The sequence below is a fragment of the Sorex fumeus genome, unplaced genomic scaffold (assembly GCF_029834395.1).
Source record: "Sorex fumeus unplaced genomic scaffold, SorFum_2.1 ptg000058l, whole genome shotgun sequence".
Lineage (NCBI taxonomy): Eukaryota > Metazoa > Chordata > Mammalia > Eulipotyphla > Soricidae > Sorex > Sorex fumeus.
Genome location: NW_026606115.1, coordinates 22,175,473 through 22,189,429, shown reverse-complemented (window position 1 = coordinate 22,189,429; position 13,957 = coordinate 22,175,473).

Sequence of the window (13,957 nt, the reverse complement as noted above, 5' to 3'; positions counted from 1 at the left end):
AGCTACCGAGCGTATTCCGCCCACATGGCAGAGCTTGGCAAGCTCCCCGTGGTGTATTCAATGTGCCAAAAACAGTAACAACTCTCACAATGGAGACGGTACTGGTGCCCACTTGAGTAAATTGATGAACAATGGGAGGACAGTGCTACAGTGCAGCACTACACTCTTCAAAAACTGTATTTTAGGTATTGTGGAATGTGTAATAAAAAGGATTGTGATATAAGTGATAATTATACTTGCTATTTCTCTTCTGCCTGGATATTTCATATTCTTTTAACTAGAACCTTTGCAATTGATCCTGATTGGATTACATGAGTTTAGCATCTTGCCTAGACTTGATATCCCCACTAAGTTTTTCCATTGAAATTTCTCCTTCCATAAAAAATAAATTATCCCTAAATTTGGTTATATTGAATATATTATATTTAATATATATTCAGTGTGCATATCTGTAGTTTCTTATGGCTTAAAATGTGCTCAACTTTCAAGTAACAATGTGTTTTAAGTAGGGGTATGTTGTGATGCTGTAATTTAAGAGAAACTAATTAAACTAAAGCCTGCATCTGTAGGTACCATGGTAGATGGAGCCCAGTGGCCTTTCATAAAAATATTAAACAATATTGATAGCATACACCTCTGAAAGATGTTCAGAGACTACAGAAGAAATAGTTTCATTTATAAGGGCCAGAAGAATATTGACTAAAAGTATATCTATTGGAAAATTTGAGCTAATAGAACAGATAATTTATCTTTAAATATGATGAAAGGATTAAAAAAGTGGGAAATTTCATATTGCAGTTAAAATGACTGGAGTGTAGTAATCATAATTTTAAGTTTGTGCCCTCTATGGGACTGTAATAATTATATATAGTGTTTAAACTTTTATCTTAAATAAATCTTTTCAGGAGAATTGTTGACTTTTAAAAGACTTGTATATATTTGTACTAATGTTTATTTGAAGATTCATCTAAACCAATATGTATTTAAGTATTTAAGTATATGGCTATTAAAGAGATCTGAGTAGAAGTCATGGATAATCTTCTCCATTGCCCTTCTGGAAGATGTGATAGATCAATCAGGACATTGGAGGGCAGTCATCTTGATCTTGTAGTTAGTGAAGCACAAGCGGGTATTACAAATGCTTTTCCACGGGACGTCAAAAGATCGCGTGGATGCCCACCTACGAGATGGTCAGACTTCTTTGTCAAGACCCTGAACGATCAGTTTGAGGCTCTTCATGTTCCTAGAATGAACAGATGACATTGGGCTATGGTAGCACGCAACAAGGATGAATGGAGACGTTACTGGAGCCCTCTCAAGCAAATGGATGAGTAACGGGATATCAAGGTGATATGCATTTTTATGTTTTCATATATGAACATATTTACCAAATTACAGTGACTGGTTGATGCATTCAGTGAAATTGGCAAAGATGAAAACCTATTCTTTAAACTACCTATTGAATAATGTTCTACTGCTTCCTAGAAGGAATGCTGATTGGGAATCTTTGTTGGTTCAGTTTTGGTTAGATGTGAGGTGATTTTACATGTTTTGACTTTTTATTTTTTAATTTTTATTAGTGAAACACCATGAGGTACAGTTTTAGATTTAGAAATTTTTGTGCTTGGGTTTCGATTATACAATGATAGAGTACCCATCCCTCCTACAGTGCCCATTCTCCACTACCAATGATCTCAGTATCCCTCCCACACTCCCATCCCTCCATCCCACCCTGCCTCTGGGGCTGGGCATTCCCTTTTGTTCTCTCTGTCCTACTGGGTGCTGTGGTTTGCAAAAGAGGCTTTGAGTGGCAATTATGTTCAGTCTATAGTCTACTTTCAGCATGCATCTCCCATCCTGGGAGGATCCTCCCAACACCCTTTATTTGGTGCTCCCTTCTCTATCTGAGCTGCCTTTTCTCCTAGCATGTGCGGCTGGCCTTCAAGCCATGCAGTAAACCTCCTGGTACTTATCTTGGCTATTCTTGGGTGTTAGTCTCCTATTTTGTTACTTTATGTTTCCCAGATGAATGCAATCTTTCTATGTCTGTCCCTCTCTGACTCATTCCGCTTAGCATGATACTTTCCAGGTAGTACCACTTGTATGTAAATTTCATGACTTCATCTTTTCTAACAGACATTGTACTCCATTCTGTAGATGTACCAAAGTTTCTCTAACCAGTCATCTGTTCTTGGGCACTCAGGTTTTTTCCAGATTCTGGCTATTGTAAACAGTGCTGCAATGATTGTTATCAAGGATATACAAAGTACTGGTTGATCTCCACAAGAATTAAATATCCAACCCCATCAAAAAATGGGGTAATGTTGCAGGTATGGTGCCACCAGAGGGTCAATCTGTACCTGTAAGTCGAATGCATCAGCAGCCTCATGGTGCCTTAAGTCTTCCAGATACCCCAAAATTGCTGCTGTGCCTTTGGCCAGAACCCAAAAACTTGGGGCAAAGTTTAACAAGAAAGTAAACGGCCAAAATTTAGTATGTGGAAGACACACCCACAAATCACCTCCGGCTCAGCTATATAATTGGAGGCATGGCCTCTCTGGTTCCTTATCGAACTGCTTAATGGCCATGATCCCAGAGACTTAGTAACAAATCTTGAAACCCAACAGCTTTTGGCAGAAATGCGTCCAGTCCCTGCAGTAGGTTACCAGCACCAGGCCACCCAAGTTGGGAATAGGTTTCATGCCTTGGCCTATTCCACTGGTGGTCTGGTGGCCTTCATCCTCCAGAGGCCACTGGACAGTCGGGTTTGGGCCCACAGTGACGAGACACATGGGGCCTGACAGGATGGGGGTGGAGTCGGCCCTTTCCTCCCCATCCAAACGCCGAGTGGCCACCCACAAATGGCCTCTCTGGCTCCTGATCAAGCTACGTAATGGCCATGATCCTAGAGACTCAGAAACAAATCTCAAAACCCAGTGGCTTTTGGCAGAAATGCGTCCGGACTGTGCAGTAAGTATTGTTGCCAGGCCACCCCAGGGGGGACAGGGTACTGTCCCTCCACCTACTCCCCCTTGGCGGCTTGGTACCTGCTATCCGCCAGAGGCCATTGGATGGTCAGGTTTGGGCCCGCAGTGACGAGACACGCGGGGCCTCACGTGATGGGGGTGGAGCTGGTCCTTTTCTCCCCACCCCAAAGAGACCCCGAGTTGCCGCCCACAAATGGCCACTTTGTCTCCTTATCAAGCTGCTTAATGGCCATGATCCCAGAGACTCAGGAACAAATCTCAGAACCCAGCAGGTTTTGGCAAGAAATCCCTCCAGATTTAATTGTTAAAATTTTGTATTTCAAAATCTCAGCCTGTACTGCAGCCATGCGGCATCATATGTTATTCATAACCAGCAATAGAAAACAAATTGCCCACTGTTGCCTTTTCGGCAGATCTGAGTGTTGGGGCAAAATAATGGTGGGTCTGGTGTCAAAATATTGAATGTAATCAAAGTAGAGAGAGAATAATTTGGAAATTATCTGCCCCACAGGTAGCGGGAAGGTGTGGGATAGGGTTATACTGGGGGTTTTGGTGGTGGAGAATGGGCACTGGTGAAGGTACAGGTGTTTTATTGTATGACCAAGACTTAAACCTGAAAGCTTTGTAACTGCTTTCATGGTGATTCAATAAATAAAATTATAAAAAATGGAAAAAATAGTAAGGCAGAGTTCATGCACAATTCAGTCAGACAAATCAGTGGCTGAATAAATAGCAGTACTCCTACATAAAAAAAATGGGGCGACGAAATGAACAGAAACTTTCTGAAAGTAGAAATCCAAATGGAAAAAAGACACATAAGAAAATGCTCTACATCATTAATCATCAGGGAGAGGCAGATCAAAACAACAATGAGATATCATCTCACACCAGAGTCTGGCCCACATCCAAAAGAACAAAAGCAACCGATGTTTGCGTGGTTGTGGTGAGAAAGGGACCCTCCTTCACTGCTTGTGTGAATGCTGACTGGATCAGCCCTTTTGGAAAACTGTATGGACTATTCTCTAAAATTAGAAATTGAGCTCCCATCTGAGTGGCAATACCACTCCTGGGAATATCCCAGAGAAGCAAAAAAGTATAATCGAAGTGACATCTGCACTTGTTTGTTCATTGCAGCACTGTTTACAATAGCTAGAATCGGGAAAAAAACAGAATGCCCAAGAACAGGTTAAAGGAACTTTGGTGCATCTACACAATGGTGTACTATGTAGTTGTTAGAAAAGATGAAATCATGAAATTTATATACAAGTGGTACTACATCGAAAGTAAAGTATCATGTTAAGCGAAATAAGTCAGAAAGAGAGGGACAGACATAGAAAGATTGCATTCATCTGGGGAACATAAAGTAACAAAATAGGAGACTAACACCCAAGAATAGCAGAGTACCAGGAGGTTTACTCCATGGCTTGGAGGCCAGCCGCACATGCTGGGGGAAAAGGCAGCTCAGATAGAGAAGGGAGGACCAAATAAAGGGTGTTGGGAGGATACTCCCAGGATGGGAGATGCGTGCTGAGAGTAGATTCTAGAATGAATGATTGCCACTCAATGCCTCTTTTGCAGAGCACAGCACCCAAAAGGAGAGAGAGAACAAGGGGGAATGCCCTTCCACAGAGGCAGGGTTGGATGGGGGTGGGAGGGATACTGGGATCAGTGGTGGTGGAGTTGGGCAATGGTGGAGGGATGGGTATTCGATCTTTGTATAACTGAAACCCAAGCACAAAATATTGTAAATCTACAACTTACCTCATGGTGTTTCACTAATAAAAATCTAAATAAAAAAAAGAAAATTCTCTACATCATTAATCATCAGGGAGATGCAGATCAAAACCACAATGAGATATCATCTCACACCACAGAGACTGGCCCACAACCAAAAGAACAAAAGCCGGTATTGGTGCAGATGTGGTGAGAAGGGGACCCTCCTTCACTGCTTGTGGGAATGGCGACTTGTTCAGCCCTTTAGAAAACCAGTATGGACGATTCTCAAAAAATTAGAAATTGAGCTCCCATTTGACCCAGCAATACCACTCCTGGGAATATATCCCAGAGAGGCAAAAAATATAGTCGAAATGACATCTGTTTTGACTTTTTCAATGTCAATGTGTTATGACTTTTTAAATGTCTATAAATGTTTGGCGTAATTTGATAGAAATGTGGTCAAGAGTTTATTACAATGGCATCATGGAAAGAAAACCGAATTAAGAAAACAATTTTAAGAGAAAGATATAAACAAAACAATCTGGGAGCAAAAGGAGAGATGAGATGATGGGAATATTGATTAAAATTCCCAGATAAGTGGAAATTAGCGTAAAAGGAAATGGGACATAAATCTTTATGTTCAGGAAAAATGAGAAAGGCTAAATAATTAGTGTTTCTATTCTTCCGTTATGTAGAGAAGATTTTTTGACATGAAACATAGCAATAGAAAACTGCTATCAAGTGTGAGTCTCGTTTTAATGAGTATCTGGTATATATAGAAGCATTACAGAACTAGAAACCACAGAGATATACAGAGTATTAGAAAATCAACTTTTATGTTGTAAAAAGCAGATGAATGAAAGCACATTTACTGTACCTATTCAAATTATGGTCTGGATAGCTGATAGGGTTCTTGCCTTGCAGATGACTAACCTGGGATCAATCCCTAGAATCCCATATGGTCCCCTAAGCACTGCTAGGAGTGATTCCTGAGTTCACAGTCAGAGGTAACCCCTGAAAATTGCCAGATGTGGCCCCAAAACAAAAAATAGGAACAATAATAAAATTACAGTAAGTAAAATAGGAACAATAGTAAAATTTCAGTAAGCTTAGGTTTTGGATCTGATTTGCAAGCCATGGGCAAGTTATATATATTTCTATTAAGGAAATATTCTTGAAGACTTGGATGTTCAATAAGCATGTTTTATTGAAAATTTGCTGTATGCAGGAAGATATAAAAATTAACACAGGTGGAAAATATTAACAAAGATGGGCATTAAATATTTACAGTTATGTTGACATTTTTAAAGAATGCAATAGAAATGTTTGAGAGGGAATCTAGTCAGACTTGAAAATCAGATGAAGCACTCTGGAAAAGAGATATACTTAAGAACTATTTCAAAGATAAAAAAAGTAAGCTAGGTGAAGAATTACTGAAATTCTAGGTAGAAGTCATAGCATGTGTATGGTTCTGCAAATGAATAAGAACATGTAATATACCTGGGCCATAATGAAGGCAAATTGTAGATGAAGCACAGAAAATAATACAGAATTTTGCTGGGGGTGTATTGGAGAATAAGGCATGAGTGATTTTATGAGAGGGCATGTTGTCATACAGTATTTATACTTTGGAAAGTCATATTTTAAAAGAATATATTTTAACAATATAGATTGTGAATGTATAAAAATGATAGTGAAAGATAAGCTGATGACTATAGCTGAAGTCTGGGGAAGCGGAGCTTGAGCCTGGTGCCTTAGACCACTCGGCCATCCTGATACCCTTATAGCTAAAGTCTGGAATCAAGCTAAATGCTCATATTTACTTAGGTATTACTTAGAGATTATTATTATTATATTATAGAGATTTATATATAGAGAGATATAGATATTATAGAGATTTTATAGATATTAAAGAGATTATATAGATATTATAGAGATTACTTAGATAAGGAAGCTGTAGAATTCATTCTCAAGGAAATACTAATCTGCCATTTAGAATAGGAATTTTGTTTTAAAATACAAAATGTGTGAAAGAGGCAGAAATATGATTGTTGTCTCTATAATTGTGATTTCTCTGGAGTGAAGCTGGAAGGGGCAAGGAAGAAATCTCCTGTAGACACTTTGGAAGAAGCATAGCACTGCCAACACCTTTATTTTGGTTATCTAGTCTCCAGAATTATGAAAGAATGATTTTCTTAAGTTTTAAGACTGTACCACTGTAGCACTGTCCTCCCGTTGTTTATCGATTTGCTGGAGTGGGCACCAGTAACGCCTCCATTGTAAGACCTGTTGTTACTGATTTTGGCATATCGAATATGCTCTGGGTAGTTTTCCAGGCTCTGCTGTGCGGGTGGGACACTCTTAGTAGCTTGCCAGGCTCTCTGATAGGGACGGAGGAATAGAACCCGGGTTGGCCGCATGCAAGGAAAATGCCCTACCCACTGTGCTATCACTGCAGCCCCAGTTTTAAGAAAATAGTAAAAAAAATATAGATATTGAGGTGAATCTATCAAGTGAAATAAATAAGTACAGAAGTGAATTACTGGAGGGTTTTATCCATATGTGTAACATGCACAATAAAATGAAATGAACTAACAAAAAAGCAGTAAAACTAATTCTTGAACAAAACTTAAAGGAATCCAAAACTACCTAACTAGGCAATACTTGCAGTAGAAAAGAAAGTGTAGGGGCAGCATTTGGTGAGTAGAGGTATCCTTTTTGTGGTGGGAAATTGAGGATTTTGGTGATCATTGTAGTGTGTTGATAACATAGGGGTGTTAAGCTATACCCCTGAAATTTTTTAATATTTTAAGTCAATGATAAAACAGTAAAAGTAAGGTGATGTCAATTTGATAAATTTTTGATAAATAGCAGCTTGTTTTCATTTTTTATTGTTGACATCATTGGCTTAAAATATTATGAAATTTCAGGGGTGTAGTTGCATACCTGTGTATGTGTATAATACTTACTAAATCTACCTACCACCAGAGTTTCATTGCTGTTTCATCACCCAAAGAACTTTCAGCTTCTGTCAACTCACCCTGAAACTTCGTTATATTTCTCTCTGGTAATCACTATGGTTTTCAGTGTCAAAGAGTGAGTTTTGTTGTTTTTTCTCCTTTCTTGACTTTATTATTTATTCATGTTCCACATGAGTTAAACCATCAAGGGGTTCTTTTACTTCCTTGCTTATTCCACTTAATATAATCACCCACTATCTATTTTTGTCCCCAAAGGCATGATTTTATCTTTTAAAAAATTGAACTGAGAAAGTAAAGGACCAAACATGATGGCCCCTCAGTATCTGTATTGCAAACCATAATGCCCCAAAGTAGAGAGAAAGAAGGAAATTGTCTGCCATAGAAGCAGGAGGTGGGGGTGGGGTGGAGTGGGAGTGACAGGAGGGATACAGGGGACATTGGTGGTGGAAAATGTAAATGAGTGAGGGGATGAGTGTTCAACATTGTATGACTGAAACTCAATTCTGGGCAGTATGGTGCCGCCAGTGGTCAATCTGTACCTGTGAGGCAAGTATATCAGCAGCCTGATGGTGCCTTCAGACTTCTAGATACCCCAAAATTGCTGCTGTGCGTTTGGCCAGGCCCCAACAACTTGGGGCCAAGTTTACCAAGAAAGTAGCACTGTCCTCCCATTATTCATCAATTTGCTTGAGCGGGCACCAGTAGCTTGCCAGGCACTCCGAGAGAGGTGGAGAAATCGAACCTGGGTCAACCATGTTTGCCTTGTACGTGGCAAACATGGCTGACTTCGGAGTGCCTGGCAAGCTACTGAGAATATCTTGGAAAAGCCTGGAAAGCTACCCATGACATATTCAATATGCCAAAAAGCAGTAACAACAAGTCTCACAATTTGTTTTGAGACATTACTGGTGCCCGCTCAAGCAAATTGATGAATAATGGTAGAAGTCTGAAGGCACCATCAGGCTGCTGATGCACGTTTCTCTAAGCAAGTTTCTTTAAAACTTTTTTAAATGAAAATAAATTTTGAAAGAGTTAGATTTAATGGTTTCATTTTAGTAAGAAGATATTGAAGATGTTTGTACTCAGTTTGTGTGCATATTAGCCAATAAAGAGTGAAACTGATAATTTAGTTTATTTTTAAAAATGAGAGGTTTAGGAAGGAAAGAAATAAAATGGGAAGAGATGTGTCACCCTTTAGAAAGATGGGCAATAAAGTATTCTTGGTGTCTTTGACATAATGTGAATGAATGAAGTGCAATTCACAGATATAGATAGTTATATTAGTTTTCATTAGACTTACCATTATAATTTCCTTAGGGAATCATTAAAACTAGAGATACTGTCTTCTATTGTAAATACACCCTGGTCTAGATCCAATCATTATGCTATTTCATGTAATACAATGTCATTCTTGAGTTCGACAGGCATTTTATGTAAGAAGTGTCTGTTACAATTGTCATGCTTATTTGCACCTTAGTTTCTTAGAAAAGAAAAAGATTTGAAGAAATTATTTTAATAGGGACTTGGCAATGTAAGCAGGCTTCTTTGTAATATTCACACTTTTCTAATTGGAACATAGAGTATGCATCTTTGATAGGTCCCTTATGGCAGGTGTATTGGCTTTCTTTCCCCTCCTGGTATTGGTGTAATAATTTTACAGAATGGTAGAGGTTACAGTGAATATATCTTCATTTGAGGTATGAACATGAAGAAAGTTGTTTGCTCAATCTTTGTGTCATATTTTCAGACAGTTGTTTAGATGTGGTTATAAGAAAGTGTTCATGTAGCAAACCTTGTCAACCTTTCCATTGTCTTTTCAGAGCTACAGTAACTAGTGCTGTGTTGCATACTTAGGGTCACACACATGTGATTTTTATATTGCAGATGATGCTAAGCCATCAGTAATTGATTATGGCTCTAACATTTTTCATTAATAGTTTGCATTTCAGTGTTTTTACTCTCCTTACTTTCCGTAGTATCAGAATAGTGACTTTGGGGCACAATGATCACTATGAGACATAAGGTCTGTTTGTGCCACACAACTTCACTTCCTCTCTGGAAATCTAATTCTTATCTCAGTGCTATGCAGTTTATCCGAGTGAGATTGGGGATACCAATGAATCAATCCCAAAGGGCAGAACACACAAATACATGCCTTTTCTGTTTAGTCAATGGACAAAAATAGAGTTGAAAAGTATGCAAATGTTTTCTGTTGAGATGAAAACATAGATTTTATGACCCATTTTATGCATCTCTTAAGGAAATAAAATCGTAGAATTTTGGTTTCTGTTTCAACTCAGTCTCTCAATGTTTATTTTAGTAGTAGCCTTCTAAGTCAAATTCTGATCAACCATTTGTCATAACTTTCAGTTTCATTGAGACTTTTAAGGATTTTGTATTTCTGCTATCTAAAAACTTCCATTTATTTGCAAAGCTGTTTTTCTTTAGCCATTGTCTACAGTAATCTACTGATAGTGTTTTGCTTTTAAGTAGTAAAATAATGACATAATCTTGTGAGGAGACTGCATGTTTTATTTCTATCTAGGTTAAAGTGAACAGTATTAGCTAGAGCTACAGATATTTTGTATCTATCATCCAGGACAATTGTCCAGTCATCCTAGTCTGAATATGTATTAGTTTCAGAGGGAAGCTTATTTCTGTAGTAACTCAGACATATTGTTAGACTTGCAAAACCAAGTGAACTGTAATGGTTTGCTAAAAACCAGTTCTGCTTAGTAAAAGATTCTTGGACACATTTCTTCTTCATGCTATGTTGAATGACATAGTTACTAGAATTAAATTTGCCATGGTGGGAATATTTATATTACCAGAAGAGACACATGTAAATGTTAAACATTTTCCAGCACACCATTGGCTGGAGACCATAGTCCTAGCCTCTGTGGCCTATCCTATGTAGACCTGACCAATTCCATTCTAGTCCTGGATTGGGACTGACTCATTCTTTTTAGGATTTTTTGCAGGGATCAGTCTTGAATAATAAACCACTTCAAATTTATACTTTCGTAACTAGGGGAGAAAAATCTAAGTCATTTGAAGGATGAAGGGCCAGGATGGGGATGAATTACTATTCAGTTTATTGCTGTCACAGCAGTGTTGTGGAACAGACCGCTTCCAGGTGTTAGCCATTTACTGTAAGTAGGAAGCGTAGGATCTTTTGTTGCTGGAACAATTTACTAAACAAGCACCTTCCTGTCCATTCAAGGCAAAGGGATGAACTGAACAAAAGAAGTTCTCAACTGGAGTATACTCAGTACGTGGTTCAGCTCCCTGGCAGGCGCTGACATATATATCTGTCCCATCTCTGCAGATTCTCTTGGCTTAATGATTGTCAAAACACTGTGTAAATAGTCAGTGATACTGAAGATGGCAATTTCCATAAAGTGTATTTTTTTGATAAAACGGAACTTCCTGTATTTTTTCCCAGAGAATGCCTCAGACACCTGGGTTTTAGTGCTCTAATTTTTAGAAAAAAAAAATCTTGCAACTTGAAAGTTAACATTTTTGACTTTCAGAACACTTTTTGAAATATTTGTCTTTAAAACTTTTCAAGGATAAAAGTATTTGCACCACATATAATGGCCAAAGGATAATTTATTAAAAAAAAGTTTAAAAATAAAGCTACTTATTGAGAAAAGAAACCTAACTAGTCAATAATTGTGTGAAAAAGTAGTCTATTCACTCATAATTACAAATGTGAAAGTGAATTAAACCATATGATATTATTACTTGAGTAAATGGGCAACCAATGCTATAGGAAAAGGGAGAATAAATCACTATTAGGCTAAAGAAGAAATATTTGGTATATATTTCCCAAAATATTTCCTTTAAATTTGGTTTGCACATTTTAATGAGAATATCTTACAGAAATACCTGCACTGGAACATATGCACAAGTCTGTTGTATGCAAAACATAATATTATAACATTGTTTTATTTATATGTAATATCACATCTTGATGGACTTATATCAAGAATTTGAAAGAATTTGCATTTGTTGATTGTGGGAAGAGGATAAAAATGAGAAATAATTTTTCCTACACCTTTGTGCCAGTTGAATATTTAAAAATATGCAAGTATTACTTTGTGTTTAAACTATACAGGGAATACTTTATTATTTTTGGCTTTTTTGTCACATCCGGTGATGCTCAGGGGTTACTTCTAGTTTTGTACTCAGGTATCACTCCTGGCAGTGCTCAGGGGAACCATATGTGATGCCAGGAATCGAACCGGGGTCAGCCACGTGCAAGGCAAACACACTACCCACTGTACTATCGCTCCAGCCCCAGGACATACTTTATTTTTGTATGGATGGAAGAACTTGTGCTCATTTATAGAAACATTTTCCCCCTAACTCCTTATTTTTAGCTTCTGTGTAGCATCCCACTTTGTAGATGAGTCATCTTTGTTCCATCCGGCCATTTATCCATGCACATGTTTGTCCATCACCTATCTATTCACTAAATTAGTTTTTATTTTGGTCCTGGTGCTTGAACCAAGAGCTTCACTAAATTATTTTGCCTTGCTTCTTAAAACCATTTCCTTTCCAACTGTGGGGAAAAAATGTTTGCCATGGTCAAAATAAAATAATGAAAAAACCAAGTGGCCCCCCCCACCCTGGGACCCAAAGTTCTCTCCTGAACATGTATCTTTCTCTCACCTCACATTTACCTAAGTAAAATTCTCTAAATAATTTTACTTCACTGAAAAATGGTCAAGAAAACAGAAAAATAAGTAATATAGTTAGGAAAGGACATTTTTTAAAATCCAATAATTGCAGCTTAGTTTTATACTCAAGACAGCCATTGTTAATAGATTTTGGTTTTGGTGGTTATTTTATATCATACACTATGAGTTATAGAACATAACATTAAACTGCCTTACCCCTTCATTGTCTTTTTTTAATCTCTCCTCCTCTCCATTTTTGTCTTCTTATTCCAAGCTCAGAAAAAAAAACCGTACAGGAATTACAAATCTAGTTTAGTTGATAATTTTGGACATTTGATTAAGTTGGGAAGAGTACAGACAGCATATTATAATTAGAGAGTACCAAGAATCAATATTTCTGTTTTTGTTTGCTTCTTTGTTTGCTTCTTTGTGTTTCTCTCATTTTCTTTCCTCTCTTCTGTTCTGCTTCTGTGATTTACAATGCTGTTAATGATAGTTCCAAATGTGCCTGCCACAAAGGCAGGTGGGGGGATGGGATGGGGTGGGGGTGGCGGGAGGGATACTGGGAACATTGGTTGTGGAAAATGTGCACTGGTGGAGGGATGGTACTGATCATTTTATGACTGAAACATAATCATGAAAGTTTGTAAGTCTGTAACTACACATCATGTTAATTCATTTAAAAAAATTAAAAATTAAAAAAAATTGATTTCTCTGGCACATAATTTCAACACCATATTCATCACTCGTGTATCCACCTCCAATCCTCAAGGGCCCCAATGCCATTCCCTTCCACCCACCAATCAACTGTGTGAATCACTTCTCCTATTGTGCTACTTATGGTCCTTTATTGCCACCTTGTTGTGTGACTTTAAAAGGAGATGGGTAGAACGAGAGAGAAGATAGAACAGAAAAAGGGAAGCAGATGTGGGTGCTTCCCTGCTTTTCTGTATTTATCTCTAACCTAGAATCTGAAATGACTAAGGTAAAAATTTGACATTTTAACTGTGAATGAATTTCTCACCCAGAGTTCCTTTTATTTCATTTTTGTTTTGTTTGCTGTGTGTGGGGGGAGGGAGGCAGCTAGACTTGGATTTTCCCAGTGCTTCTTCTTTCTCTGCAACTGATATTCTTAATGACATATATGATGTGAAATATGATTTTTGGAGAGAAAAAGGATTTATGAATCTGAATGCCACTTTTTATCTAAATGATATTGGTGCAACTTGACAAAACTCATGAGATTCCAGTATTCTTATCTGTAACTTGTTGATAGTGTTTAACGCAATACTATTCTTTTTAGAGTTTGAAGAAAGGTGATAACAGTACTCTTCAGTGATTACTTCTTATAAGCCAAGTGTGATTTTAAAAAAATTGTATTCAGGCGATATCTATATTGCTGGAAGCTATTCTCAATACAGTGCCTAAGAGTCACATCAGGGCAATGCTGTGGGACCATTAGACACTGGGGATGATATCCAGGTTTCATGCAAAACATTGCTCCAGTCCTCTGTGCTATGTCTCCAGCCTCACAGCTAAGTGGTATCCCATTGTGTTTATATACTGTAGTTTCTTTATCCAGTCATCT